General features: G+C 47.0%; 1 protein-coding gene across 1 annotated transcript in view; it reads left to right on the forward strand.

Moving 5' to 3' along the window:
- Positions 1 to 887: 887 nt before the first annotated feature.
- The window catches only part of AGPAT4 (1-acylglycerol-3-phosphate O-acyltransferase 4), a 133,966-nt gene continuing 109,316 nt past the window's right edge, over positions 888 to 25,537 (forward strand). The window contains exon 1 of the mRNA XM_012451108.2: positions 888 to 1,034. The gene's annotated coding sequence lies outside the window, so the exon portion shown is untranslated. The remainder of the gene's footprint in view (positions 1,035 to 25,537) is intronic.

The raw sequence follows: 25,537 nt of genomic DNA on the forward strand, positions 1-25,537 counted from the left end.
TCGGGAGTCAAGTAAATAGTTAAATATGATTTTTGACACTGGCGGTAATAGTGGACATTTGAAGGAAACACACCTTCAGTATTTTGAAATTGAAGTAATTTTCTAGGACCTGGCATTTCTGGATTTTCAGCAGCCCACCCTTTTAAAAATAGTGATGACACTATTTTACTCTAAAGGTCTGCCCAAACCCTCTCTAATACACCTGTGTAAATGCCACGTGTATGCGAGTGTGTGTGTACATGCCTGTGCACGCCTGTGCAGTGGAAATCAACCTTGGTGCCCAGGTTTGAAAGCAGAAAATATATCAATCGACCTCCGAGCTTCTTTCATCCCAGTTCTTAACATCTCAACCTCTCGAGTGCTGAGGCTTATTTTGTTTCAGGTGCTTTTGGGCTCTTCTGAGTGGAACGCAATCTCCTTCCAGCACAGCGGACCGAGGAGAGGTGAGGGGAGATTTTGGAGGGTGGGCATTTTACCAAACAAATGGATCCTATGCTTGCTGAATTGAAAATGAGCCAGTTGAAGACAATTTCCAGGTTGCAACACAGACGGAGCCGGAGTCTGGGCAGAGGTTGGAGGAGCCCTTAGGGCGCAGGGATGCAACAGGATCAGGGAGAAAGGGGAGAGAAAGCAACGCCACTTCTAGGGGGTCTTGTTTATTTTATCCTTGGCAGCTTCCCGAGCCAGACTGCCAAAGCGATTTCAAACGTGAAGCCAATCGAAGCACTTCCTTACACTAATTGGGAGGGGAAGGGAGTGACTCACATTACACCGGCTCGCTCTTCCCTCTCGGCAACTGCTAACTTGTAGCTTTAAAAGGAAGTGACATGGGTGGGGAGAGACGTCAGCTGAGGACCACTTTTTTTTTTTTTTTTTCCCCCTGAAGGGTCCACCCCATGGGTGGAGTCTCGCTTTTTCTTTCCAGTGTTGGCTGACTTACAGCTCTTATAAACTAGTGGCAATTTCTGAACCCAGCCGGCTCCGTCTCAGCTTCTGGTTTCTAAGTTCATGTGCCACGGGCTGCCAGGAAGGAGGTATGTGCTCCCGGTGCCTCTCGCAGGCACCTTTCCCTCTGGGTGTGGCTGATGTTTGCATTCCTCCTCCTATCCTATTTTTCTCTCCTGGGCTGGATTTCCTTAGGACCTCTGGCAGGGGTAGGCTCCGGGGGAGGGAGAGTGCATTGCGGGCAGGGGAAAGGTGCGGGGGGCGCCTGGAGGGAGGCGGAGAGAGGCTCTGCTGGTACAAAAGGACCCTCGCTTTGTGCTGGGCCGGGCGAGCGTCTCTTTCTGGGCTGTGATTTCAGGCTGCTGTTCCGGGATTAATTTACCCACCCACCCAGCCCCCTCCCGGGGCTAAAGCATTTTCTCTGCCATAGACGAAGCTGGGCGCGAGGGGGGTGGGGGGGATGGGTGGGGGGAATGTTCCTATTACATAGTGCTCTCTTTTGTGTCATGCAACATGTTCTTCCGTCGCTGACGTTTCTATGGCAACCACAAAAATACTACACAATATGCAGCCCTGATATACATTGATTTATTTGTATTTCGTGTCTAGTTTGCAGCTTTCTGCGCGGCTCCTTGCTTCGGTTTGCTAACATCCAGCATGGCTTGTGGCTACCCCTCCTCACTTGCATTTTGGTTTTTCCCTATCACAGGAGGTCTCGGGGAGGGGAGTTGTCAAGGAAACAGGCATTGGTAATTACCTCTTTATTTACCTAATTTTCGGCCTATGAATTTCTCCATCATATCGAGGAATTAAAAAAGGAATGCTCTGATGTTTATGTAAGTCTTCAGTGTCTGGTCTTTTTTTAGAAAACCTAAACACTTCTCAAGATATGCTATTGATCCTGTGGTCAAGCTAAGGGGGAATTAATTCCTTACAGGAGGTGAGATCATTGAAATAAAGTTTTAGCGAGCATTGGAGAATTCGCACTGATAAATGCGTTATTGCCTGCCCAGGTTTGCTTACAAGCCCAAATATTTAAAAGACGAGTCCTTTGCTCTGGTCTTCACTTGCTTAACCCCGAACCTAAGTTCAATAAGTATGAGTAACAAACGGTCACACCAGGCAGGATTCTCCTTTTCCCGTTGCTTCATGCATTGTTCTTAGATGGATTAGCCACGCTATTCACTCTGTTCAAGGTGAGGGCTGTTAGACTTTTTCTCTTTCAAAACTGTGGAAGGATTAATCCATCTGTGATTAGTCAGCCACTCTTAGTTGGAAAAAAAGGTATCTTGAGAGAAGGGAGAATATGTGCATGTGTGTGTGATCAGGGAAATTGGAGGTGGGCAGGGAGAACAGGCACGTCTTGTTCTACGTTGAAACGACTACAGCTTCTGAATGTTCTCTATGGGGAGAAAAAATGATTTCCAGAAAAAAATATGAAACAAGAGAAAACTGTTATCTACTTAGTAATAAGCAAAGCTAATTATAATTAGAATCAAATAACACCTCTCTTAGAAAGACATAGTCCCAGTGGGCCTATTAACAGGTACCAGCTAAACTGATGCTTTTCTTCAGTACTTCTAAGGAAATGTTTGATAAGAGATACCATTCTTCTGATGGGCATCCCAAATAATTAGCCTTTATAACATAGGTAAGTAGTAATCCCATTCTTGATTCTTAAAATTATCTATAATTTAGGATAAAGGTGTGTGAAGGTCACTCAACCCTCATCATACCTTCCAGCTTTAAAGCCAAAATCATTGCAGCTGGAGCAACCCTGCCATGTGGAGGCATGAAGCATGCCAGGTGGTTTCAATGAGGTTGTGTTTGCTGCGATCCTTATCTAAATGTGCTGTCATCTGTGTCTTATAAAACCTGCTGTAGTGCAAGAGCTCTTAAGTAGTTCAGCCAGAAAAGTTACCTGAAAATGGGGCAAAACAGCATGGCACAAAACAAACTAGAGCTACATGGAGTTAAAGACGAGAACTGTCTAAAGGCGTGAAACACAGCAAAGTATTACTAAAAAGAGTAAGGCACGCATTTTGAAAAGCACACGTTAGTACCCAGAGAAAAGGTTGGATTGTGGATGTTTGATGTCTGCAAAGAATTCTGGAAAGCAGCCAGGTTAAATGACTGTTTTTCTTGCCTGAAAATGGTCCTCAAGGACAGACTTGCCACATGACCTCCCGAAGCCGATTGACAGCATGTAAGTCGAAGTTTGTGATGTCAGTTCTCTTGAGTTTCCAGACTCAGAAATTTCACAGCAAAAAGCCTAATGGAATAGAATTCAAAGGAAAAAGAGCAGGACTTCCTCAGAAGCATAGCCAAAACAAAACAACAAAAAGCCCCGACCCAATAAATAAAACACTTTCCGATATTCAGATCCTGAGTAGAGGTTAAAATAGTTAGCAGCTTTGGCCTGGGGAAAGTAAGTGGAGGGTCCCATGAAAGAGGCTGACCGAGGCCACTCGGAGGGGATGCGTCAGTCGTCACTGTATTGGAATTTCACTCTCTGCAAGGCTCTGAACTCAGTGCTGTGAAGTGGGTGAAGAAGGCAGCAGTTGTAGTCTGTGCTCTCAAGTTTAAAATCCACCAAACAGGTGGCAGAAAGAAGTGATGCGCACACAGCTGAAAGGAAGAGGTAACAGCCAGTCAAGGAGATGCAGTTAGTGCAAAAATACTAGTGGGAGAGTTTTGATCCTCCTGCTGAAGTTTTACAGGAGAAGCGGCAGACAGTTCAAGGGAAGAAGGAGAGGGTGTCCTAGATAGCAAAGATGGGTGATAAGAAATGAATCATGGTTCAGGGTTCTCTCTTTTTTTTTTTTTTTTTTTTTGATGGAGTCTGGCTCTGTCACCCAGGCTGGAGTACAATGGTGCAGTCTCAGCGATTGCAACCTCTGCTTCCCAGGTTCAGGTGATTCTCCTGCCTCAGCCTCCCGAGTAGCTGGGATTACAGGTGCCCGCCACCATGCCTGGCTAATTTTTGTTATTGTTAGTAGAGACCGGAGTTTCGCCATGTTGGCCAGGCTGATCTTGAACTCCTGACCTCAGGCCATCCACCCTCCTTGGCCTCTTAAAGTGCTGGGATTATAGGCGTGAGCCATTGCACCTGGCTGGTTCAGAGTTCTTAACTCCAGGCAGGGAGAAGTCCGTCTTTAGTGTAGAAATAGAGCAGGTACACTCTGTGCTGGTTGAAAGCACAAGTAGATGTACATTTAGGGACAGAAGTTTTTCTTAATCAGAAAAAGACGGTTAGAAGAAAGACTGGAAAGAAGCTAGAATCCTTCCTAATCCAATACTTCTTTAGCTTCAGCTTAACAACAGAAGGCCAGACTTTAAACAGGTAGGAAACTGGGGAAGAGGGAATGGGGAACTCACCCAGAATGTTATCCTTATAATTCCTGCCATCGTCATTGTTTTACATTATGGGATGGTCAAATGAGGGTTTGGTAAATGTCACATATTTTGTGCAGTCTTCTTTGTTCTGGAAAGGTCTGTTGGTTATGGGACAAAGCTGTATTCACATTTCTTTCTTTCTTTTTTTTTTTTTTGAGATGAAGGCATGCTTTGTCGCTCAGGCTGGGAGTACAGCTGTGCGATCTTGGCTCACTACAAACTCCACTTCCTGGGTTCAAGTGAGTCTCCTGCCTCAGCCTCCCGAGTAGCTGGGATATTACAGACAGTGGCATCACACCCAGCTAATTTTTTTTTTTTCTGGTATATTTAGTAGGAATAGGGATGTAGCATATTGGCCAGGCTGGTCTCGAACTCCTGACCTCAGGTGATCCATCTGCCTCGGCCTCCCAGAGTGCTGGGACTACAGGCATGAGCCACCATTCCTGGTATGCATTCACATTTCTGACTTGGTGTTTGACATCTAAATCTTTGGAGAAACATCTTTCATCACTCATGTTAAAATATAATAGTCATAATAACCATCTAACATTTCCTAGAGCTTGGGCAACTCAAATTCATTATTCTTTATGTAAGACAGAATCCGTTTGGAAAGGAAGCACTGGAACTCTGAAATCTGGCTTCAAGCATGGGCTTGGGAAGGTCTGTAGTCACTGCCAGGCTGTAGCAAAGAGGAAGCTTCAAGCATGACTCTTTCTTTCAACAGATGGGTATTATGTGTCTAATATGTGTCAGGTCCCACAGATGCAACTGTGAGCAGAACAAGAGACAGTTCACACAGTTGTAGTTTTCAAATGTCTGAAGGGCTTCCAAGGGAAATCCCGTGACTGGCTGATTTCCATTTTCTTCTAGTGACTGAATAAGAGGAAATATCTTAAAAGGAGTAGCATTATCATGGGACAATCCATCTAACCTGTCTGCTTTTCCGTGGCGCACTCTTGCTCCACTAAGATTTCCCATTGGTTTATTTTTTGTCTTTATCTTGTTCCTCCAATCTAGTTTGTGCTACTTCTTCCTTTGATCCTAAGTTTACTTTTTAGTCACCATGCCTTCATCCATTCACACATATATGATACATCCATCTGTCCCCCATCCATCCACCCATCCATCCCTTCATTTATTCCACAAAAGTGTTGACTATCATGTCTCAGGCACTATGTATTATGGATATAGCAATAAATAGGAAGCCAATTTTTCCTTAAAGAAGCTTAGGCACTATCAGGAAGACAATGTGGAAACAGCTCCTTAAACCCGGGGGTATGACTCTTGTATTTTTATTTTTTGAGGCAGGGGCTTGCTTTGTCACCCAGGCTGGAATGCCAGGATGCCATCACGGCTTACTGCAACCTCTAACTGCTAAGCTCCAGCAGTCCTCCTGCCTCAGCTCCACCCTAGCAGCTGGGACTACAGGTGTGAGCCACCGTTCCTGGCCTGAGGGTATTACTTCTAAGAGAAGCATTTATTGGCTAATGAAACAGGATACTTCTTTCATTGAACAATTTTATAAATTGTTCACACACAGCATAAACTCTGCTGGGCAGGGAGGGAGCAAGTGGTTAGCTGTTGACTGTTCTCCATTTTATATATTTTTTTTGTATCCTCCATGCTGGATGAGCGTAAGGATTGTAAACATTTGTTAATTAACTAAATAGGAAGAGTGCAATTTCTAACGCTGGAGACACAGAGGGAAGGCTTGTGTATTCTTTCTGAAAGAACAAGCTGAGGGGGACAATCTCTCAAGGTTTCCTTTCATAGTGAATTACTCATAGATTTCCAGGCGACAATAGCTCCCCCCAGATGGACTCAAAGTATAGCATTTTAAAAAAGAAAAACGACCTGCATCCAATTACATACCCGTTAGTTTACTGAATATCCTCATGTGCTTTGGAGCTGATTTCCTGTAATAACCTGCAAATCTGTGTCTTGTTCTGATAAAAAAAAAACAAATGGGTTTCAACCCCCTACAGTTTTCAGTCTTTTAAAATTTTTCTTTTCTTTTTTTTTTTTTTTTTTTTTTGAGACGGGGTTTCGCTCTTGTTACCCAGGCTGGAGTGCAATGGCGCGATCTCGGCTCACCGCAACCTCCGCCTCCCGGGTTCAAGCGATTTTCCTGCCTCAGCCTCCCGAATAGCTGGGACTACAGGTGCGCACCACCATGTCCAGCTAATTTTTGTATTTTTAGTAGAGACGGGGTTTCACCATGTTGGCCAAAATGGCCTTGATCTCTTGACCTTGTGATCCACCTGCCTCGGCCTCCAAAAGTGCTGGGGTTACAGGCGACAGCCTCTGCACCCAGCCAGCTTTCAGTCTTACACAGTAACAACAGTGCATCCAGATACTAGCGGAGGCTCTAGATATCCGGCACAAAGAGTGTCCGGACCTCACTGCAGCATGTCATGAAGCTCTTCCTAGTAGAACTGTTTTCCCCCACTTAAGTTCCACCGTCAGCCTGGAAATTATGTGGGCAACATGACAAAGTTTCCCTGGGAAACCACACTCCTCTGCTTGGCTGACCTTGGGAGAAAACATTTAACAAGTTCTTTTTCTTGGTTATTTTAAACTCAGATGCTATCAGTCTGAAGCTGCTCCCGATAAACTCTGGTTGGCACAGGCATCTCCACTCTGCTTAGGTTAAACATCGTAACTACTTCACGGTCATTTCTGTGTAGGATCCTCCAAGACGAGAGGTGCATTTTGAATTTCATGGTAGTTTGAAGCCAGACACTAAGATCCCTTTAGGGAGAGGGGAACAGCACACACCAGGGCCTGTTGGAGAATTGGGGTGAGCGGAGGGAGCTTGGAGGATGGGTCAGCAGGTGCAGCACACCACCATGGCACACGTGTACCTAGGGTTAGGGTTAGGGTTAGGGTTAGGGTTGGGGTGAGCGGAGGGAGCTTAGAGGATGGGTCAGCAGGTGCAGCACACCACCATGGCACACGTGTACCTAGGGTTAGGGTTAGGGTTAGGGTTAGGGTTAGGGTTGGGGTAAGCGGAGGGAGCTTAGAGGATGGGTCAGCAGGTGCAGCACACCACCATGGCACACGTGTACCTAGGTAACAGACCTCACGCTCTGCACACGTGTACCTAGGTAACAGACCTCACGCTCTGCACATGTATCCCATTTTTTGTTTTTTGGTTTTTTTAGAAGAAAAAACAATTCCTGTGGGAGATGATACCTCAGTCTAGGATATGCCAGGTAACCTGCAGAGGCCGTAAGAGACACTGAGGTGACTGGCTGGCCTTCAGGACATGTGAGAATGATGACAAGTTGCCTAGACTCAGGGCTTCCTATGTGCCAGTACATAGACTTTACGTTTATTAACTCATTTTATCCTCATAACAAAGCTAGCCTGTGAAGACTCCCGCCACATTCCATTTTACAGAGAGAGACAGTAAAAGTGAGGGAGATCAAGCAACTCAGGAGACCGTGAGAAGTAGCAGAGCTGAGATGTGAACCCGGATCATCTGCGCTCTGCTTTCCCTGCGCCTTCACACCTTGCCCCAGCGTGTTCCACAGTCCAGCTCCCATGCCCCGGGCAGAGCCTGGCACTTAACAGATGTGTGGTAAATTTAGTTTTTAGTTATGTTTAAAATGTTCAAAGTCAGACCAGTCTTTTTTTTAAGAGGCCGCTCTCACTTCGTTGCTCAAGCTGGCCTTGAATTCCTGGGCTCAAGTGATCCTCCTGCTTCAGCTTCCCGAGTAGCTGGGACTACAGGTGTGTACCACCATGCCCAGCTATTATTTTTCTTTTTTCTTTTTTTGAGACAGAGTTTTGTTCTTGTGCCCGGGCTGGAGTGCAATGGCTCAGTCTTGGCTCACCACAACCTCCGCCTCCCGGGTTCAAGCGATTGTCCTGCCTCAGCCTCCTGAGTAGCTAGGACTACAGGGGTACACCACCATGCCTGGCTAATTTTTTTTTTATTTCTGTATTTTTAATAGAGATGGGGTTTCACCATGTTGGCTAGGCAGATCTCGAATTCCTGACCTCAAGCAATCCGCCTGCCTCAGCCTCCCAAAGTGCTGGGGTTATAGGTGTGAGCCACTGCACCTGGCCCCCAGCTAATATTTTTCAAATAATGAACAAATCTTTATCGCGTAGACCTTCCCCTTGCATGCCTTTCATCCTAGTTTTTAAGAGTGGCAAATTTACTGCAAGAAAGAGCAGTGTTTTAGAACTTGGAGAAAAACTAACAGCAGTGTTTTATAAGACAAGCGATTATAGTTTTCAGGGAGTGTTGTTTTGACTGTGGTTTAGCCAGAGACAAATGGCGGGGGAAGGGAAAGGGCCTTGTGATTAAAACCATCCTAGTGACAGTGCAGTACATACATTAAATTAAAGATGAACCCTTCTCAAAACCAATGTTTAACCAAGGATTGAACTTGACTGAGCAGCTGCTCTCAAGGATACCTGTGGCGGCTGCTCTAAGAGTTCCCAAGGCAGTGGGTGATGGGAGTCAGAGGCTTCTGTTCGTCAGCGGACTTCCCACAAATCCATCACTGAGCTTAAAGGCAGATTATTATCTGCAAAGACCCTGCCAGCGCTTATGTTAGATGAACTCTGAAATGAGAATGGGAGACGTGAATTGATCCTGGAGTGAAATTTGGTCTGTTGCCCATCTCCATGGCTCCTTGTGAGCTGTCAGTCCTCTGTGGGCAGAGGTTAACCCTGGCGGATGAAATTTTAGAGAACTATCTGTCCATAGCAAGCACATCTACTCCCCAGGATACTGCAACCATCAGCAGACAATCAATGCAATCATCTTGGACTGTGTCCTGCCTCCCAGGAGTATCAGGCTCATTTCTTTTCTTGTCTCTTTTCTGCTGGGGGAAGGGCAGGTTGCAAGGCGGATAGTGAGCAGATTCCTCGGCCTCATGTGTGGGTAGCCTGCAAAGGAACCATTTCTATGCCTGTGAGTCCTTTTCTAGCATCTGCCTCCAGCCTCTGCTTTCCTGACGCTCCACCACCACCCCATTCATCCTTCATAAAACAGTCACTCTTTCTAGATGCATGATGACATTCCATGACAATGATCACAGTGCTCTCTTCATAACTGCACTGGGTGGTCACTGATGGCATGGAGGTGCCATTGCGCCATTCGTAGCACAGAGCAGAGTACCCAGCACTGAATGTATGTTGCGACCCAGAGGACAGATGGGCACAAGTTGTCAGGTCGTCGGGGTTGCCGCATCGCTGGCCTCTGGCCAGGGCCTCAAGGGTGACATTCCTTGAGGGTGAGGAGTTTCTCAGCCTCGATGTGGCAGAGGCTGAGCTGTGCAGAACGGGATGCTCAGCCACATTCCTGGCCTCTACCCATTACATGCCGGAGTAGTCACCCCATGCCTAGTGGTGACAGCCAAAAATCCCCTGGAGGGACGAACTTGCCCACAGCTGAGAACCACTGCTTGAGGGGGAATTCCCGGCTCTGTCAAGGACACTCAAGAATCTGGTTGGTCTGATCAAAGCAAACCCATTTCTGAGGATGAATGGGTTCCCAAGCAAAGAGGCAATTCATTAACTTGAATGAAGAAATACTTTACATGGGAACTGAGAGATAATAGTAAACCAAGTTAGAAGTGACACGTGGCCATAAAGTATTCAAATGTTTAGTGCCTTCTGCCCTGGTAAGTCTGCATGGGGGTTGTGGGCAGCCAGGCAGCCCAGTGGAGCGAGAACAGGGTGAGGCTCGATGGTCTGATGGGGCCCCTTCCACACCCATATCTGTACAGATAGGCCCTCCTCGTCCTGCTCCCCACCCCCCAGCCTAGGGAGCCTCCTTTCCCAAACCTCCCTGGCGTGAACAGATTAATATATCTCAAGAGAATTCTGCTGCTCCCACCTGGGGATTTCCTTCCTGTTTCCTTGACCTTCACAGAGAGCGATACACCACCGCCACCCAGTAGTGGCCTACTAATCCAGCACCCAGGTCTCACTAGTGTGAATTTGCCTCCTGGCACCCGTCCCCACAGTTGCTGGTGTTTCAAGCCTTTCTTTCCCTTCCCATCCCTGGTGCTTCTCACTTGCTGGAGAGGCCACTTTGACATCTGTCCCAGGATCAGCACCCTGCCCTGCCTCAGGTGAGGCTTTGGCTCCCCAGCCCTGGGGGACTCTAGGGATCTGTAACTAGCCCTGGGAGACCCTAAGAGTTCCATAACTGCTGCGTCCCTCCCTTTTATCTTCCCATCTCCCTTCTCCCTTTCAGGATCTCAAAGGTCGACAGAAGTGGGGCCAGTCTGTTATTCTAACTCTCCACCCAATTCCAGAATCCGCTTACAGTGTTTTTTATTTTCTTTTTTTTTTCTTTTGAGACAGAGTCTTACTCTGTCACCAGGCTGGAGTGCAATGGCATGATCTCCGCTTACTGCAACCTCCGCCTCCTGGGTTCAAGTGATTCTCCTGCCTCAGTCTCCCAAATAGCTGGGACTACAGGCATGCACCACCACGTCCAGCTAATTTTTGTGTTTTTAGTAGAGATGGGGTTTCACCATGTTCGCCAGGATGGTCTTGATCTCTTGACCTCATAATCTGCCTGCCTCGGCCTCCCAAAGTACTGGGATTACAGGCGTGAGCCACTGCGCCCAGCCTCCCTTACAGCGTTTCTTATGGAACCCATGTATTCAGTCCACGAGAATACAAAGTGGAAGCCAACCCCGCCAGTGCCTTTGAGGAGCACGCGGCCCAGAGGGCAAGAAGGAAACCTCAGTGAGGGTCCCCACACAGTGGATAAGACGAGCAGGGCAGGAACGGTGTGGGCACACCAGGGGAAATGCCTCACCATCCCTGCCCAGTCTGGGCTTTCTGAGATACTTACTAGAGAACAGCCCCTGAGTTAGGTCTGGAAGTGGGGAGTATTGGTCCCAGTGTGCATGCTCATCAGGGAGGGCGTGCCAGAGACCAGAGGAGTGGGCCGGTGGGCGAGGCGGAACAGGCGGGAGGCCGGAGCGCTCCTGGACCACGGAGGAATGAGGTGGGCTGGCGCAGCAGGAGGCAGAGAGAGGCTGAGGGTCCTGCAGCTCTGGGAGGGGAGGCGCAGGTCTGAAAGCCAGCAGGGTTTGGTAACTTGTATGGAGGGTGTCTTTGACGCTGAGGTAGTAAATACAGGGGGGAAAAAGCTCATTTTCCAATGATATTCTTCCCAAATGGTCACTTATCATATTACACCTTAGAATGTAATCATCTGTGTATTTTATAGCAATGTGTTACGCAGCACTTAGGAGCCGCCTGCTTTGCACAGCGTCTCTCATTTCAGCCTGACCCCAGCCCTGTGGTTTGCAAATTATTTAATCTAATTTGAAACTGAGGCACAGAGCTAGGAATACCTGAGCACACTGTGATTTTACTCTCCAAATATTTGAACAGAATCATTTTGACTTGCATTTCATATCTTGCCTTTCCTGAAATTTTCCTGAATTTTCTTTTAGGGTGAAAAGACTTCCCATTGTTTCAAAATGTGCAGAAACTTCGTATATCAGCCCCTACAAATCATGTGGAAATCTAGAAGTTACTTAAGACCAAATGATGTCACGAAAATGTGGTGTCGCTAAAATCTTCATTTGGCCTCCATCTCTAGAGGAATAATAGGGTTAAAGTTTGAGAGGAGGTGGGGAGAGAGAACCAGAGAGATATGTAAAATATGCCTGATTCTTTTTTTTTTGAGATCGAGTTTCGCTCCGTTGTCCAGGCTGGAGTGCAGTGGCACAATCTTGGCTCACTGCAACCTCCGCCTCCTGAGTTCAAGCGATTCTCCTGCCTCAGCCTCCCAAGTAGCTGGGATTACAGGCGCCCACTACCGTGCCTGGCTGATTTTTTGTATTTTCAGTAGAGACAGGGTTTTGCCATGTTGGGTAGGCTGGTCTCGAACTTCTGACCTCAGGCGATCCACCCTCCTTGGCCTCCCAAGGTGCTGGGATGACAGGCGTGATCCACCGTGCCCGGCCAATATGCCTAATTCTTTAATTATTTATATTCATTCCAATTTTTGCCACATTACGACTTGCCTCCTGCTTTCCATTCCTCTGTCTTCCCCAATTGCTGAACTGTTGTTTGTCTTTTTCATTTTTTGTTTTTGTTTCTTCGAGGTGGAGTCTCGCTCTGTTGCCCGGGGCGTAGTGTAGTCATGGGATCTTGGTTCACTGCAACCTCCACCTCCCAGGTTCAAGTGATTTTCCTGCCTCAACCTCCCCAGTAGCTGGGATTACAGGTGCCTGCCACCATGCCCGGCTAATTTGTTGTATTTTTAGTAGAGACAGGGTTTCACCATGTTGGGCAGGCTGGGATTGCAGGCATGAGCCACCGTGCCCACCCTGTTGTCTGTCTTTTTAAAGAGATCCTGGTCTTCAGCAGCTCCTTTACAGCTTCCCTTACCAAGGAAAATGCACCTTCCTTAAGCAGGCGCTTGCAAGGTCGCGACCTGGCTGTGCCCTGTGACTGCCAGCCTGCCTCCACCTGCCATTTCCTAAAAATGTTCAGTCTGTCCAGGCAGGGGGAGGATTTACAGCCTCCAATGGGGGATCTTTCCATGCATGAAACCCTGGAGACGGGGCCTGCCTCCTTCGGACCCTCCCTGTGAGCCACTAGACTGGGGGCACTAGGGGGCTGTGAGTAGCCGCGCAGCATTGAGGGAGCAGGGCTGGGACACAGCTGGGCTTGGCCCCCAGCACAGCCCCCTCCGTGCCATCTGTGGCACCTTGGACTCACCGGGACCGGGGCTCCTCTTGGTGTGAGTTGGCTTGGCGCATCCTGTGTCCCTGTGAGTGCGGCCCTGTTTCCTGACCCGGCCATCGAAGAGTCCAGGGTGGATGCAAAGGTCTTAGCCGAGGCGTGTCTGCGGGGGTCGCTTTACAGTGAACAAGGGGTGTCCAGAGCATGGGGGGACTCGGCCGTCTCAGGCAGCTGTGTTGCCGAAACAGCCAAGGGAAAAGAAGTTTTTAAAATTAAGCATGAATATGCCATGATGGAATACACAACATTTATGTGAACTTTTCAGACGAAGCGGAAGACTTCCACAGTAGACCGTCTGGGTACCTCGAGGGTGCAGCTCCGGATTCGCACTGGCTCCCTGCTCAAGGGAAACCTTCTGTGGGAACTTTTGAGAAGGAAACAGAGCTGAGTGCTCTCTAAGGGACTCTCTGGGAAGGCGGCAGTTTTAGGTTCCTGCTTGGTCCTTGCCACGCCCCTCCCCCACCACCCATCCCCCAGTGGTGGCTGGGAATCTTGGTGGTGGGATGGAGTGGGGAAGGGCAGGCAGGTGTGAGTAACACGCCCCCCACCCCTGAGAATATGCCTGCCTTTGCTCTTTTTCCTTCTCTGTCTCTTCTGGTAGTCTGGTGGATGGATGGATGGAGGGTGGCTTGGGTCTGTCTTTTCTGCCTCTGGTCACCCGCCTTGGGGGGGCCTTGCCTCGCTTTCTCTGAAATAGCCCGGCTGCTCCGCTCCTTCTGCCCTCTCTTCCCCTGCCACTCCCTGGAGAGAAGGACTGGCCGCCTCAGCTCTCACGGCTTGCTGGCGTCTTTCATCAGCACTGTTGATGACGCTATCCTCCTATTCCTAGAGGTTTCTTTCACTGGAGCTATCTTTTGAAGTTGAAACAAAAGAGGCATGTGAAATTTGCCAGTTCAAATCCCAAGAAGCTACCCAAAGGGTAGCCCTCACTATGAGGGTCTCACTCCCCCTTGGGACTGAAGAATAATCGGACCCAAACCTTCTGAGTGAAGGAAGAAGCGGGGCTGGGGCTTGCAGTCGGCCAGAAGAGGAGAGCCCGGCCCCTAACAGCCCCAGTAAGCCCGTGGTGGTGGTGTTTTCCTGAGACAGAGTCTCGCTCTGTCACACAGGCTGCAACGCAGTGGTGTGATCTCAGCTCACTGCAATCTCCGCCTCCCGGGTTCAAGCGATTCTCTTGTCTCAGCCTCCTGAATAGCTGGGATTACAGGCAAGCGCCACCATGCCCAGCTAATTTTTGTATTTTTAGTAGCGATGGAGGTTTCACCATATTGGCCAGGCTGGTCCCCAACTCCTGACCTCATGGAGGGATGGTGGCCTCTTTGATTTGTGTGTGTGTGTGTGTGTGTGTGTGTGTGTGTGTGTGTGTGTTTTTAAAACCATGGTATTAAGTATGGCCATGAAGTGTCAGTTGACCAAACATTTCACAGTAATCATCAAAAATGGAAATAGCGCTGTAAATTATTAAGGTGCTGAGATCTGCACATAAGCAGTATGACCATCTATGTGAAATTCATAATGGAATATTCATGCGATGCAGGGAAGGGGATTGGCATGGTGAGACGGGACCTGTTGAAAGTGGGGAAAGGTGACTGGGGAAGCTTATTATCTAATTCTGGTGAAACTAGCAAGTCTGCTGAAATATGTCACCCACTTTAGAGGTGATGTCACCCATACTGAGGTGGGGACAGACTCAACCATGTGGAACACAGCCCCACATCTGAAGTATGAAGTGAAAAAATTTATTATCAACTCGTCTACGTGTCTTATTAGGCCTTTTGCTTGTTTGTTTGTTGTGTTTTTATGAGACAGGTTCTAACTTTGTTGCCAGGCTGGGGTGCAGTGGTGCGATCATGGCTCACTGTAGCCTCTACTTCCTGGGACCAAGTGATCCTCCCACCCACACCTCCTGAGTAGCTGTAACCACAGGTGTGCAACACCATGCCTAGCTAAATTTTTAATTGTTTTAGAGATGGTATCTCACTGTGTTGCCCAAGGTTGGGCTCAAGTGATCTTCCTGCCTTGGCCTTCTAAAGTGCTGGGATTGTAGGTGTGAACTACTGTGCCTGGCCATTTCATGAAGCTTAATCTGAGTTACCCTCAACCTGCTTACACAGCACGTGTAATGCTCAAGTTACACGCTTAACAAGCTTGGTTGTCTGGTTTTCCAGGTAAATTGTGGAAAAGCAGTGATTGACAGCCAACAGGCAACTTAAACAATGGCTCGTCACTGAGATGCTGACTAATCGCAGCGGCAGGACAGTCGGGAAGCATCCATGTGGACTGCCCTGCACTCTGTTAACTGAGGCAGGAGCGTCTGAACGGCACTGGAAAGACTGCCAGCAAAATCAAATACAAGCTGTGTCTGCTTTATCACTTATCAATTTAAGTGATGCATTTTAGCATTCCAGAGAGTTCTTTCATTCAAAACACTTTGTCCCCTGCTTTCACAGGTGAGGAAGGAGGTGGCTGTGGGTGTGAGTCAAGCTGGACTGATGGCCGCTGCCTGCAGTAGCCTTCCCTTCTGGGAAGCTGAGCTCTGAGCTGGGCTTTGAAGCTTGGAAATGGAGTCTTTCCAGACAGTGACTGAACTGGAGGGAATGGGGAGGTTAACCCAAGGAAATAAAAGCGAGCTGGACACGGCTGGGTGCAGTGACTCACGCCTGTAATCCCAGCTTGTTGGGAGGCCGAGTCAAGGAGGATCACTTAAGGCCAAGTGTTTGAGAACAGATGGGGCAATGTAGCAAGACCCCATCTTTAAAAAAATGTTTTTTGACTCCCAGCAGGAAACAATCTACAAACGTATTTTTAAAAATTAGGTGTGGTTCATGAGAATGTCAGTCCCTTTGGAGGCTGAGGCAGGAGGATTGCTTGACCCCAGAAGATCAAGCCTGCAGTGAGCTATGATCATGCCACTGCACTCCAGTCTGGGCAACAGAGCAAGACCCTGTCTCTTTTAATTTTTTAAAAAAGATGGGAGACCGAGGCAGGAGAATCACTTGAACCCGGGAGGTGGAGTTTGCAGTGAGCCAGGATGGCACCATTGCACTCCAGCCCTGGTGACAGTGCGAGACTCCATCTCAAAAAAAAAAAAAAAATGAGCTAGTGTAGAGGCAGCTGTGGGAATCTCACACACAGCAGTGGGAAGCAGCCCCTGTGTGTGGGGACACACGCACCGGCTTAACACCACGACTGCAGCTCCATCACACTTTTCAGGTCCTGGTGGCAAGTCTAACCCGTGTTCTCAACACTGCCTGCACATGAGGGTTACCTAGGAAGCATTTAAAAAAGGCCTCCATGGGCCCCACCTTGGACCAACCAATTCAGGTTCATTGTTTTTGTTTTTTTAAGTTCTACAAATGATTCTGGGCTGAGAGGACTGGACCCACAGGATAGAAGAAGGGTAGCTAGCAAGAAGAGGGTGACTTTGACAAAAAGGAACCCAGAGCCAGGACCCAGGCCGTGGTGATGGCACAATGCCGATAATGATGACCACAGCAACGTTTAAGATGATGTAACGGGCAAAGGCCTGCGGATAATCCTCACAACAAGCCCTCAGCTAGGAACTCTTCTTATCTTCATTTCACAGGTGGGGAGCCTGGGGGTCAGCAGTCTTCCCAGGGCTACACAGCCCATACAGGCAAACTGGGTCTTTGGGGCAGGGGTCCCTACCCAGGTGTAAAGATCAATGCCTGTTCACTCTCCAGCCTCTCTGGACACGCAGCATTCACGGCTCTGTGCTAGGAAAATGCAGTCAGAGGCCAAAGGTCCATCCACTTATAAAGAAAGAGAAAAGGAAGAAAGAGGGTAAAACCAGGCAGAGGAAACCCCTTATCCCTGGCTGTGTTCGAAAGAGTCTGGAAGGTTCTGATTGTCCCTGACAAACATATATTCCTAGAAAAGAGGTAGAGCTAAATTACTGACCTTTCCCATGTCAAATGTAGCTTACAAATACTACATCGTCAGCTGGATTCGTGGAAGGTAAAATATCCCTCCCTCCTTGGCTTTGTTAACGATGACGCCTTACCTGGCCACAGGGTAGCAGCTGCATCCCTCTGATGGAGGTCCGATCGTGAGTCAGCCGTGAGCTGGGTGTTTCCCTGGAGCGGTGTGGTGATTGTGACTGACCATTCAGTTCATTCATTCTGTGGATATTTATTTTTTTTAATTTTAATTTTTAATTTTTAATTTTTTGAGACAGAGCCTTGCTCTGTTGCCAGGCTGGAGTGCAGTGGCGTGATCTCGGCTCACTGCAACCTTCACCTTCTGGTCTCAAGTGATTCTCCTGCCTCAGCCTTGCCAGTAGCTGGGACTATAGGCACATGCCACCATACCCAGCCAATTTTTTTATTTTTTAGTAGAGACGGGATTTCACCCCGTTGACCTGGATGGTCTCGATCTCCTGACCTCGTCATCCGACTGCCTCGGCCTCCCAAACTGCTGGGATTACAGGCGTGAGCCACCGTGCCCGGTCTTATTCTGTGGATATTTATTAACCACCTCTTATGGCCAGGTCTGTGCTGGGAGCTGTGGATATGATGGTGAAAGACACTTAGCTCTTCAGGAAGTCTGCCTCATGGGACAACAGATAAACACAAGAAGAGAAATAGCACTTGTCAACATCATGTGGCCTAGGCCTGTGCTGGGTCTTCTTTTTTTTAGACGGAGTCTCACTCTGTCGCCAGGCTGGAGTGTGGTGGCATGATCTTTACTCACTGCAACCTCTGCCTCCCAAGTTCAAGTGATTCTCCTGCCTCAGCCTCCCTAGTAGGTGGGACTAAAGGTGCACGCCACCACACCCAGCTAATTTTTGTATTTTTAGTAGAGATGGGGTTTCACCATGTTGGCCAGGCTGGTCTCGAACTTCTGACCTCAAGTGATCTGCCCGCCTCAGCCTCCCAAAGTGCTGGGAGAGCCACCATGCCTGGCCTAGCTTTTTATTTTCCAAACACGCTGCACATTCCAGGAGAGTAGCAGTTAATCTTGGACTCTACAGTTTGAATTTCTTATCTTGTGTCCCTGCAGTTTGACAAGCTTCTTGGGACTGGTCAGCATTCATTCCCCAGGCTGGTTCTTTGATAAACACTGGCTGCAGGAATGAAAGGCATCTCCTACAGAAAGGGCAAAGAGAAAGTGGACACTCCCACGCGTGGTGCAAGTAATGGCCGCTGCATCATCCTAGCAGTTCACTCAAGTCTGAAGTGGTGCTAGGCTGCTAGATCACACTGTGCTTTTTTTTTTTTTTTGAGATGGAGTCTCACTCTGTTGCCCAGGCTGGAGTGCAATGGCGTGATCTTGGCTCACTGCAACCTCTGCCTCCCGGGTTCAAGCAATTCTCTTGCCTCAGCCTCCCCAGTAGCTGGGATTACAGGCATGCGCCACCACACCCCACACTGTGCTTTTGTGAGAGCCCCGTCCCTACATGCTGTTCTTGGCTTGTCCTAGTGGCATGCAGTTCAATTCCAGAGACTCCCCAGCCCAAAACATTGATAGCTCCAGGTGAATGGAAGTTTCTTCCAGTGTAACTCCTGGATGGATTTGAGAAGAGAGGCAAGAACCAGGGTGTGACTCAATGGTGAACTCACGACCCAGCCCTGGGGGTGCAGTGTGCGCATAGATACGATCAAGCTAGGTGCTGACATCGTGAGAAATGGACCCCTCGAGACCTTCGTTTACTTTCTGGCAGCTATTAACTGTCTTCCTGAGTTGGTCCGATTTGAGGAGTTGCCCTGTTGGTAAGGTCAAGGTATCACAGAGTCAGGAGTCCTCCTGGGCACGGGAACTGTGCAGTGACTGGAGACCCCACACTTGGGATAAGGCTCTGCTCTCCCCTCTGTTGAAATTCTTGATTATTTTTTTGAAAAAGGAACCCCACATTCTCATTTTGACCAGCCCTGGCAAATGACGTAGCCCTTCCTGCATTGAGTATAAAGTCAGTGAGTTTTCACACATGCCGGTAGTGTGGTGCATGTGTGAAAACTCATAGACTCAGCCAACTCTGGACTGCCCCACACAAGACCAGGTGGCTCCACAAAAGTCCATGATCACCAGCAACTCAAAGCATATGCGCTACCACAGCCAAGGTCATACTAGGGTTATCTCAGTGTAGAAAGGATGATTGGTGCTGGTAAAGCTTCAGGGGTTCAGAGATTTGTCATACAGCATTGTGACTATAACCAGGAAGAATGTGTACTTAAACATTGCTAAAAGCAGATTTTAAACTTTCTTGTCATAAGAGAAGTAAGTATGGGAAGTGATTGATACGCTAGCCAGCTCCATTAAATCATTCCGCAGTGTAAACAGAGCCAAACAGTATGTTGTACACCATAAATATGTACAATTTTTATCTGTCAATTAAAAAAATTAGGACCAGGCATGGAGGCTCACACCTGTAATCCCAGCACTTCGAGACGCCGAGGCAGGTGGATCACTTGAGGTCTGGAGTTCGAAACCAGCCTGGCCAACATGGTGAAACCCTGTCTCTACTAAAAATAGAAAAAATTAGCTGGGCGGGATGGCGGGCACCTGTAATCCCAGCTACTCGGGAGGCTGAGGCATAAAAATTGCTTGAACCCGGGAAGTGGAGTTTGCAGTAAGCCTAGATTGCACTGTTGTACTCTAGCCTGGGCGATAGAATAAGACTCAGTCTCAAAAAAAAAAAAAAAAAAAAATTTAAATGCTTGTGGTAAAATAGTCCCCAATTCTTTCACATCTAGCCATGTGATTAAACTTTCAACCAAGTATTGCTACAACCTAGCTTGAATAACAACTCTCTGGATGGTGTTTCTATGCTTTTTTCGGGGGGAGTGGGGTGGGGAGGAGAAATAAGAACCACCTCCCAACATATATAAGTGGTGAAGTCCAAGCCTGAAGTTGCCCCAAATAAGAGGACTCTCCTGTTTTCCAGGACTATGGGAGATTATTTCTCTCTTGTGTCAAATTTAGTTGTGTTTTTTCTTTCTGTATTTTGCTTGCCTTATGATTCAAGACATGAACAAAAATATACTTTTCAAAATTTCCACCAAGAGCATCAAGTTTATATATCCAGAGAAGATAACTTTGTATTAAACAAAAGTCTGAAAATGGTTTTTGGATACTCGGATACTCTCAGATATTTGGAGAATCTGCCAACCTGTTTGCAGGAAATTTGTTTTCAAATGGAGAAGGACAGAACCGCGGGGGATTGCAGTCATTTCGAGTTATTTCAGTTATGCAGCCGAGGGAAGTCACTTTCTAGGGAAGAGAATGAATGTAGAGTTTTCATCTCTGAATGGCCACTCTCAGTCTTTGAGATCTCATGGGGAAGAAAAGTATCATAAGACTGGAGATAAGTAAAATTTTCTGTTTTCAAAAGTTGGGAAGTGTAAGTACTAGAACTTTCATTCTGGAATGCAGGAGCCTTTTCCTCCCGAGTGTTTTAATTTAGGTAGTAAATGATCCCATGGAGCCAGCACGTGTGCACCAAAACCCATGTTGAGTTAGCCTCACTTATTTCATTGGTGGTGGTATTGGGTGAGTCGGTTGAGAAAATGCCAGAGCAAGGGTGATGCTGTAAAGTAAAAGCTTGGCAGCCTGATCATCACATCCTTGTGTATCTGATGGTGACCTGGGGGCTGGGACCAGGTGGCTTCTTAGCTGATGGAACAACAAAATAAGCTTGTATTTACTTCCGTGTGGAATAGAAGGTGGGACTGGCACGGTCTTTTCTTTTTTCGGTTTCACACCTCTTCCTCCTTACCCACATTCCTTGTTAATTTCCATGAAGAAAATTAATTTAAATTGACTTCTCATATTTCAAGAATCTCCCGATTATGTTTTTGATGTTGAATTTCAGCAGTTTTAAAAATGTCTGTCTCCATTTATTTTATATATTTTTTTGAGATGGAGTCTTGCTCTGTCACCCAGGCTGGAGTGCAATGGCGCCATCTTGGCTCACTGCAACCTCCACCTCCTGGGTTCAAGCTATTCTCCTGCCTCAGGCTCCTGAGTAGCTGGGATTATAGGCATGCGCCACCACGCTCGGCTAATTTTTTTATTTTTAGTAGAGACGGGGTTTCACCATGTTGGCCAGGATGGTCTCAAACTCCTGACCTCAGCCTCCCAAAGTGCTGGGATTACAGACGTGAGCGACTGCGCCCAGCCATTTAATTTTTTGATGGCATTACTGAGATATAATTTACATACCATAAATTCACCCGTTTTAAGTGTATAGTTCAATGAGTTTTGGTAAGTTTGGTGTTGTGTAACTATCACTAAAATCCAGCTTCGAACCCCTTTCTCATCCCAGAATGTCCCCTCAGCCCCATGGGATCAATCCTTACATGTGTCTCTAGCCCAAACAATCAGCAACCCAGTTTGTGTGTCTGTAATTGGCCTTTGACAGGTATTGCCTAGCAGTGGGGTAGTTCACTGTGTATTGTTCTGTGTCTGGTGCTGTTCGTTTAGCATGATATGTTTGAGGTCCGCCGTGGTTGGTTCCTTCGTGTTAGGAGCCTTTCGTCCTGCGGCTGCACCATCTCTTGTTTCTTCTTTCGCCAGGTGGTGGATATACGGAATATTTTAGCATTCGTCTAATTTTAAGTTTACGACTTTCATCCTGATCCAAAGTTCATGTTAGGAACAAGTCCTGTTTTCATTGCTGCTTTACCCCCATCTCCAAACATCCCGTTTAGGGCACAGGAAAATTTTTATTAAGGACTTAGAGGAAAAGTGAGGACAGCTGCCTCCACGCACACGGGCTAAGGCAGCTGGTCTGCGGGAATAGCGCAACAGGCGTCTCCAGCGTGATGCCAAAGGCCGACTTTTGGGAAAGTGGAAAGTCTCCCAGACTCAAAACTGGAGAAAAGGGGACATCCATTCTTGATGCCTGTCTTGTGAGCTCATTCGTCTCCTAGGCAGAATGCATGAAAATTTCAGTGTTGCCAAACTGATGAACCCATCTCTTTCCCTTCAATTATTTATCTCCCCACTGATTTCATTAAATAATGAAGCTTTTGGCAACCCACCAGATTTCTTTCGGGAAGAACTCTCTTTGTCAGTGTTGACCGCGTACAGGCTGCAGGGACCGGGGGAGCCGCCAGACGCTGTCACTGCCTCCCGAGCCTGCTCCAGGGAGGATGTGTCAGCTCTGCTCAGTGGCTATCAGAGGAAGCTGGTTTCATACCGGAGTGTCATGCCTCTCACGTATTTCAGCCCTGAAACTTCACCCCACATTTCATGTGAACACAGCAAACATGTTCATCCATGACACATGACAGAGAGCAGCGCTGGTGGCGAGGAACATCAGCAGAGCGTTTCATCTCAGCTTTTCAAAGCAGCCTCACAGGAAGAATAATATATTTGATCTACTGAAGACTTTCCCCCGATCTTACGCACAAAGCCTAATTCTTCTAGACGGTGGCGATCGCTGTCGGCAGCGTGCGTGCCTGTCGTTGATTTCCCCTTGCCTGGGAAACTTAGGGTGTTAGCCAGGTCTCTGCATCCTTCCAGCTTTGCCCATAGCCTGTACTCTGGATCCGGGGTAAGGGCCAGTCCTACTTACGGACCAGTCTCAGAGATCAGTCCAGTTGAGTGGGGTCTGTTTTACTTCCTGCAAGCGCTGTGGTGGGCAGTTACATCCTGCCAACGGGCCTTGCCTGGACACCTTGCTCTGTGCCTGGCTGAGGGTGGAGCGGCTTTTTCCTGCAGGCTGAAACTCCCTGTCTCCTTTCTGTGACTCATTTCCTTCATCTAAACAGCATGTCACTATGTGTGTTTACGTGGCTGTGTGGACTGAAGGCTGGCTGCGCTTATGTTGTGTCTTCTGGGGGGTCAGTGTTTTTTTCTTTGTTTTTTTTGTTTTTTTTTTTTTTTTTGCGACGGAGTTTCGCTCGTTACCCAGGCTGGAGTGCAATGGCGCGATCTCGGCTCACCGCAACCTCCGCCTCCTGGGTTCAGGCAATTCTCCTGCCTCAGCCTCCTGAGTAGCTGGGATTACAGGCACGCGCCACCGTGCCCAGCTAATTTTTTGTGTTAGTAGAGACGGGGTTTCACCATGTTGACCAGGATGGTCTCGATCTCTTGACCTTGTGATCCACCCGCCTCGGCCTCCCAAAGTGCTGGGATTACAGGCTTGAGCCACCACGCCCGGCTTTTTTCTTTGTTTTTACATGCAGCTTTAGTGAGATAGAATTTACATACCATAAAATTCACCCGTTGAAAGTGTGCAACGCAGTGGCTTTTAGTATACCCACAGTTGTGCAACCAGCACCACTATCTACTTTTAGAACATTTTCAACACTTAAAGAGAAACCATACGTATCACCAGTCACTCCCCAGTCCCACCCCCACAGCTAGATGGCCACAAGTCCGCTTTCTGTCTCCACACACTGGCCTATTCTGAACCTTTCATAGAAACCAAATCGTACCGTCTGTGTTTTGTGACGGGTTTATTTCATTTAACATGGTTTTGAGGTTCATCCATGTTGTAGTGTGTATCATAATTCATTCACTCTTTTTTGTGGCTGGAGAATATTCCATCTTGTGGATACACTGTATTGTATTTATCCACGCATCACTTGATGAACACTGGGGCTGTTTCGTCCTTTGGCTGTCGAGAGTAATGCTGCCGTGAACGTGGGTGTACAAGATTTTGTGTGGATATGTGTTTTCATTTCTCTGGAGTAGGTTCCTAGGAGTAGAGTTTCTGGGTCATATGGTAACTCTCACATCAGAAGAACTACAGCTGGCTGTAGTGTCTCATTCACGTCCCACAATCTTTGCTGAAGTGAAAGAAGCAATGATATTTTGCAGAGGGGTCTTGGACTTTCAAATCCAAATTCCTTTGCTCTTTGGACCTACACCAAGTTGTTACTATAGAACTAGTGAAGGAGAACTGGACGCCTGAGGTATCACAGGGAAAGAATGAAGTAGCTGGCAGCAGGGCTCTGTGGTGGTGATTATGTGGAGTTTATCACAGGAAACCAGGGCCTGTCCAGACTTAGTTATCTAAGTTATCTTATCTTTGCTTCAGAAGGGCTGCCTAACCGTATCTGGCTCTGCAACGCCCTCAGAATGATAAGAACATCTTGCCGGTGCGTTCTGCAGTTTGAGGCTTTTTCTTAGCGAAGTCAGGGTGCTGGCTTTTGTGAGCCCAGGCATTGGATTTCTGGAGCTCTCCAGCCTTGCCAGGATTTGCTTTCTTAGAAACCAGGAAGTCCTATGAAGACAATGATGTGAAACCCAAACGGGCTCGCTTTTAGTGTTGAATCCATTTTTGTTCTCTAAATTGAATCAGTATTTACAGATCTTTAAGAATTAAATGAATGTTAAAACTTAGATCCAAAGATTAGCAGAGGAAGTTGTAAGTAGCCTCAGTAAATCTAAGGATTTGCTAACTCATGCTGCTTTCCATGAGAAGGACCGAGTGGAATGGAAGCTGGAGGGTTTGTAAGAAGGCATTTTCTCCTCGATTTCCCAGTACTTAGTTATTTCTTACTGTAAGAAGAAGAGTGCAAGAACATGGCCATGAGAAAGATCACCAGGGCCACGCGGGAGGTGTGCTAGCAAATTAGCTGAACGAATTGCATCCGGATGTATATACGTCTGTGAATCACTTTAATATTTTTTAGTATTTCTAATTGATCATCTTATTTTATGCCCTCGGTAGTGTTATGAGTTAGGCTGATGTGAATAACAGGAAGAAGCTGAGGATCAGAGAAGTTAGGGAGCTGAGCAGGTTAGTGACCAAAGAAAATGAGTCATCTGACTTCCCTGAGCCTCTGTGTTCTTAGCTGTACAGTGGGTCCACTAGTAAGTCACAGAGCTTTTTCAATATCAAATGACATATGTTAACATACTCATGCAGTCTTTAAAAATGCAGTAGAAAAGTTTTTCTTTCTTTAAAAAAGAAGTTAAATATATTAACCAAGTGGTTAATACTCTTGGTAGAATAATTATAAAATACAGAGAAATATAAAGAAGAAAATGAGTATTTCCTCTTGTCTCACTAACACCAAACATCCACCTGGAGTGTTAATTTTCCAACAATCTTAAAAAGCAGTTTGTTAATATCTAGCAAAATCAGAGGCGTGCGTGTCAGAATGATGCAGCAGTTCCTATTCCAGTGTTCGTTACTGCATCGTCTATAGCACTGAAAACAAATTGGGAGTAACCTGAATGTTCTTCAGTATGGGAATAGCTTAATTTTGGGGTAATCATCCAAAGAATACTCTTTTGCAATTAACTAAAACTAGATATGTAACATTTCAAAATCATAGTGTTGAATGTAGAAAGGAGCTCACAAAATGATTCAAACATTATGAATTATATATTGTTTGTAAATACACATGTTAAATACAGTAAAAAAATAAAAACATAGAAGGAAACACATGAATTTCAAACTTGGAACCTTGGGAGGTGCAATATATTTATATTACAAATAAAATATCTGATTTTTTTAAATGGAGCGAACATGAGTGGG

This window comes from Aotus nancymaae, unplaced genomic scaffold (genome assembly GCF_030222135.1).
Source record: "Aotus nancymaae isolate 86718 unplaced genomic scaffold, 86718_ANA_hifiasm-v0.15.2.pri h1tg000040l, whole genome shotgun sequence".
Taxonomy (NCBI): Eukaryota; Metazoa; Chordata; class Mammalia; order Primates; family Aotidae; genus Aotus; species Aotus nancymaae.